Source organism: Chenopodium quinoa, unplaced genomic scaffold, assembly GCF_001683475.1.
Source record: "Chenopodium quinoa cultivar QQ74 unplaced genomic scaffold, ASM168347v1, whole genome shotgun sequence".
In the NCBI taxonomy this organism is placed as follows: Eukaryota; Viridiplantae; Streptophyta; class Magnoliopsida; order Caryophyllales; family Amaranthaceae; genus Chenopodium; species Chenopodium quinoa.
This window is the reverse complement of record NW_018745248.1, coordinates 2,161,960-2,168,045: the sequence shown is the minus strand read 5'-3', so window position 1 is coordinate 2,168,045 and position 6,086 is coordinate 2,161,960. Positions and strand designations below refer to the sequence as shown.

Here is a 6,086-nt window from a genome sequence, read left to right as displayed (position 1 = left end):
TATTATCACTTGTTCTAAAAACACCTAAATCAAATAGACGAGTATAGTCCATGGCATGCATGATGCATCCTTTGCGAATTGCATAAGGATCATCACTCAAAACCTTAGTTTCATCAACCTTTCTCAAAGTATTGAATCATTAAGCAATGTGCCATGTTACATGGGATTGAAACTCCTTTAGATATAATGTTTAACCTTATAAGAATCTTATCAATATAAGCTTCTTAACCAAACTCAAACATCCTTCGAGACCTTTCACTATAGATCTTGAATCCTAAATGTACTCATCATCCTCTTCAAGGTTTTTCATACAAAATTCACTACCCACCACTTGACTCTTCAAGCAATGAATAATTTTCTCTTTATACTAGACTAAGAAGACTTCATAGCTCCCACTAAACATCTTGTACACACAAGACCTTTTCTTCATTTTACGAGAACATCAAACAATTTGATTAACTCAAAAAATTAAGAAAATTAATCAACTCCATGATGCTAACTTCAATCCATTAAAGGATCTTTTATGCATCTTTAGGATTATTGGATTTTCAAACTTTTGATTGTATCATATACAAATCTTATTTCATGAACAATTTCAAGAAAGCGTTTTGAAATCCATACACCAAATCTTATAAGGTAGAAATCACTAAAATATCTTTAGTAGATCTTTGCAACATGACTAATGTAAAGGTTTCATCGTAATCATAGTCATACTATGAAATTGTTGAATCCATTAACAAGTCTTTGCTTAGTTAGAAAACATTTTTCTTTCTTGTCTGTTTTTCTTATAATGGGTCTCACCTAATTAGGAAAATTAATCAAGTGTCATACACTTTCTTACAGACTTAGAATCTATTTCAGATGTTGGTTTTTAAACCACTTGGAGTTATAACTTGTCAAATCATCTTTGTTACTTGCATAATCATCATGTTCCAAAATAAATATTTTAGAACTCTTAGTCAATATGAAATCATATTTCTTTGGCTAAGTTTTACATATGCTAGTCATCATTGTGGGTTTTTATGCAACAATTGAAACTCATACAACAACTTTGTTTAGCTTTCAATGAGAAACGACAATAGAGGATTGCACTTGGAATGTACTACCTTCGACACATGGTTATTATTCCCATTACACTTAATGAGACCACGCGTTGTCATTTGTAACATGAGGTGAATCATGCTCATATTGTTGCTTTGATTCGATTACTTCTCAAATTTCTTCAAGATTTTCGAAATCACTTTTCTTGAACTCTTTCAACGCTCTCAAACATTTCGAGATTCTTATACTCCCACTTGCCTTTTGAGGAGGCACATTTAGCATAGGGTGAACCAACCATGGTTTGAACCATGTTTGTTTGTTGCTTTTCTCGAACTCTTTAAAGATTTACACTACTCCCACTTGACCTTTTGGAACAATTTCCATAAGGGAACCTACTTGAGCAACAAACATTTTGTGCTAAGTATGATTTGTGTAGTAGTACCCTGTGCTCTGTAGAACGTGCATCAAATAATTTAATACATCTCTTATTCCTTGCTTTGTAGAAAGACTTAATAAGAACTTTTCTTATCCATATCACATATGAAACCTTTGCTACATTTTGATTTGACCTATGTTTCTTTGTTTAGTTTTGTAGCTTATCTTAAAAGTATATCCCTTGAACAATGGTTGGAAGATAGGTAATTTTCATCCATTATCAAAATATATCTTATATATATTGATAGCTCCCTTCATAAACACTTTATAAGGTTTTCTTTCGGAGTTTGTTGTAAAACGATTTCACAACTCTTAGATGTTCATCAAGGTCTTGGCTTAAATTTTCATTATTACGATCATATCGCAATATTTTGAATGTGTTTCCAAGTATATGTATTGACTTAAATTTTCACAATTACAATCATATTGTAATGTAATCATTATCTTGTCAAGTTGATTCTGAACTTCATACTGAACATTTTTGAACTTTTCAAAATTTTCATTCTTATGCTTTAACTAAGCATAAGTAGTGATCGTATCACAAATGAAGTTTCATTGTCCATCTCTAGCCTTTGAACCTTTGGTTTTCTTACATCGATATGTATTCGACCTCGAGTTTGCATCATCATTTCTCTAAATGGTGACTTTGTCAATAATTTCAAATTAGAATGATATTTACATACATCAATGGATTCATAATCTAATGATATTGAAAGTCCATCCCTTTGGATCTTCCGCACGAAATGTTCATTTTCATTCGAATTAATTGACATTTTAGAGACAATTTATATATATATAGAAATGGTTTAATTATTTCTACCATATAGAACTTTGAACCTATTTAGCAATCTCAAAACACATTATGACTCAATGAAGCATAGAATAACATTTATTCCACGTTTTTGAATCTTCGATGCTTAGTCATTACTAACATTGAATGGTGTTTTGATAATGGCAAGAATGAATAACATTTATTTAATTCTAGCCAATAACAAGGTAAGGTGAAATATAGGTTCTACTTGTAAAGTTGCAACTTTTGCTTCCAGACTTGTAGATTCAACTTGTGAAGTAGCAACATTTGCTTCTAAACTTGTAGATTTATTTCTCCTTTAGCCATAACTTCTTCCTTTAGTTCAACCACATTGTGCAATGAGTGATCTAAACAAAACATCATATGTCCAAGAAGTAGCAATATGCTAAATCAATTTCTATAATACACTTCTTAAATTTCGAACATTTCCATTCTTTTACCTTCCAACTATATGAGGTAGTTTCTAACACTAGACGAAAATATGAATTGGCCACCGGTTCAAAACCCCCCTGTGCCACCGGTTTTGAACCGGTGGCCATTTGGGGGGTGGCAATAATCTTATTAAAAAGCCACCGGTACAAAACCGGTGGCAAAAACAAATATTGCCACCGGTTAACCAGTGGCAATAATGCTTCCCGCAATTTTTTTTAATGGTATTAACAAGTATTGACACCGGTTAACCGGTGGCAATAATGCCCATAAAAAACAATTTTTTTTTTTTTTGCATTTATTTCACTTAAATTGTAGTAGAAACTATATATATATGTAAAATACATAAAAACACATATATATTCATCAGTATCTAGTAATTGTACACTTTTTAAGAGTGAAAAAACTAAATTAATAACTACAACTAAATTACTCATACAACAATTCCAATTTAAAAGAACTAAATTAATCAAATTACACAAAACTAAAATTCCAACATTAAAATCAAAAAAAAAAATTACAATAAAAAACCAAAAAAAATTACAACATTAAAATTAAAAAATAACCCATATAACACCTAAATCAATAACCCTGCATCTTTATTCTTCGATTTAACATCTACATCTAAATCAATATACCTGCATCAAACAAAAAAAAATCGATTAAATAAAATAAATAAGCTGCGAAATAAAAATAAAAACCAGAACAGTATGCATGGTACCCATAAATCGATTTAAATCAGTAAATAATCCCAGAAAAAACACACAAAAATATAAACAAAACCCAAAAATTAAACAAAAACCCAGAAAAATAACCCAGAAAACTAAAACCCAGAAAAAAAGAAAAAAAACCCAGAAAAAAATTAAACAAAATTCCCAAAAATTAGTGAAAACCCGAGAATTAAATCGAACTAAAAAAAAATCGAATTGATTTTCAAAACGAGAATGAAAAACAAAATGAGAATTAAATCGAACTCAAAAAAACAAATTGATTTTCACGAACTCAAAAAAAAAACCCCAGAATTAAATCGAATGAACCCAGAAGGAGTTCGACTTAGAATCGATTAAAATCAATTAAAAATCGAATTAAAATCGATGAAAACACTCAAAAAATCCAAAATCGACTAATTAACCTAGGAAAATCAATAACTATTAATGAAACAAAAACCCAGAAGAAAACCCAGAAAAAAAAAAATTAAACAAAAATAAAAACAAAATCCCAGAAATAAGTTAAAAAAACGAGGAAAAAAAAACAAGAAATTAATTCACGAACTCAAAAAACAAAAACCCAGAATTAATTGATTAAAATCGATTAAAAACCAAATTAAAATCGATTAAGAAACTCAAACAATTCCAAAAACGATTAATTAAACCCAGAAAATAAATCAATTAAACCCAACAAAATCCGATTATTTTACCAAGAAAAATCGATTAATTAAACACAAACCTCGTGCATGTCTTCGTGGTGCATGTCTTTGTGGTTTATTGGTGATGGTGGAAATGATAGAGAAGGAGACGAGGAGATCGAAGGAGAAGAGGGAGAAGGAGACGAAGGAGAAGAGCAAGAGAACAGAGCAGTCGAATTGAAGAGAAAGAAGAGAGGGGAGAGCAGGAGAGAGAAAGAGGAGAGGGGAGAGCAAGAGAGAGCAGGAGAGAGAAAGAGCGGTTGAGAGGGAAATGAGGTAGGGTTTGGGGTTCATAAGGGGGGCGTTTTTTTTAATTGATTATTGCCACGGGTTCAAACCGGTGGCCTTTACCATTTATGCCACCGGTTCGGTTTGAACCGGTGGCAATGTGAATTAGCCTATCCCGCCCATTTTTTAAGCCACCGGTTTTCAAAAACCGGTGGCCATAGAGCGGTGCCTTTTTGTATTTTTCTACTAGTGTAATCAATTGGAATTGGTCCATTTAATTAGAAACATTTGTTGTTCATAACAACTTTTAGCATGTAAGTAGTTCTAGGTTTGAGAAGTAGCAACTTGTTTGCATTTCTTGGCCTATAACTTCTTAATTCAATCCTCATATTTTCTTAAACCTTTCCATTTGAGCCACTTAGAACACTTCTCTTAGGTTCAAAATGATACTTTGCTTAACTTCTTTAAGCACTTTTCATGATTTTGCTAAGTCTATTCAATCATTATTCATATTAGAGTTTAATCAACCATTTAACTTTATATGAAATGGATGAAGAATAATGTCATTTGATCAACTTTTGATCATAGAGATTTCCAATCACTTTCTTATATTCAAACATATTGAAGATAAGATATTTTATTGGACTTCTATACTTGTCTTTTAGAGAGTTTGTACCTCCCATCTCATTGTATCCTTTGAAACACTTTTCAAAATGAAGATGTGTTGGCATTTTACTCAAACATTTTGAATAAAACCAACCTTAGACATGTGACATGGATTTATAAAACTTGCCTTTTAGAACCATCTTAGCAAAGTTGGAATATAGGTTTATGGATTATCTTTTAACCTTTTGAGAACATTTCTCAACTTTATTTTCAATCGAGGAGATTATATATAATAATAAAATTAGAACGACATTTTACTTAAAAGTAAACACAAAATTTAATTATGTTTAATAAAAATTTAAAGTACCATAAGCGGTTTTAAAACTGGTAACTTTAAAGCATTTATTCAATTTTAATTGATCCCTATTGAATAAAATGATTCCAAGATCCTTTATTTGTGCAATGATTGACCAGACTTTGGCCCTACCATCAACCATTACATTTTCAAGGTGAGTAAACTCTTTACTGATTACAACTCTTTGTAATTCTTGGTTGAATAACTAACCATCACATGTTTAATTATTACCCTTAGCTTCAAGGTTCTAAACTCTTTAGGTAACCTTGTTGAGTATAACAAATCAAAATTGTAAAATTTGTTTTACCCCCACTCCCCTAAGATATAATATGACACCCTGCTTTGGCATGACCCATCATAAATATCGAAGGTTTCATCGGATTTTTGATTGGAAAAACAACCTCAATATTACTGGGACCTGGATTTATTATGTTGTGATTAAATAGTGAACTCTTGTGCATCATCACAAAACATCAATAAAATCTAACATGCATAAAATATTGCATGCATAAACAAGACATAGCATGACCCCTAATCCTAAGAAAACTAATAAAGTAAATGCTCCCACTTGAATCATCATGGATCTCATCCACCTTGCTACTTTGGGCCTTCACTTCATGGGCTTCTTGGATTAACTGCAACCTATAATTTTACTCTATTCTATCTACTACTTAATTAAAATGAAATAAAATTACAAAAATACTTTATCGGTACGTAGACCGTACTAAGATTACAAAAATACATCACGATGCGCAGATCATATTTAGCAATCTACT

The 6,086-nt window shown here is 31.1% G+C and overlaps 1 long non-coding RNA gene across 1 annotated transcript; it reads right to left on the bottom strand.

Moving 5' to 3' along the window:
- Window positions 1-3,058: 3,058 nt before the first annotated feature.
- LOC110711244 lies at window positions 3,059-4,217 on the bottom strand. The gene is made up of 2 exons (XR_002509312.1): window positions 4,163-4,217; window positions 3,059-3,354 (listed from the first exon to the last, which is right to left on the bottom strand). It is a non-coding gene; the product is annotated as an uncharacterized LOC110711244 (long non-coding RNA).
- Between the last annotated feature and the right edge of the window lie 1,869 nt (window positions 4,218-6,086).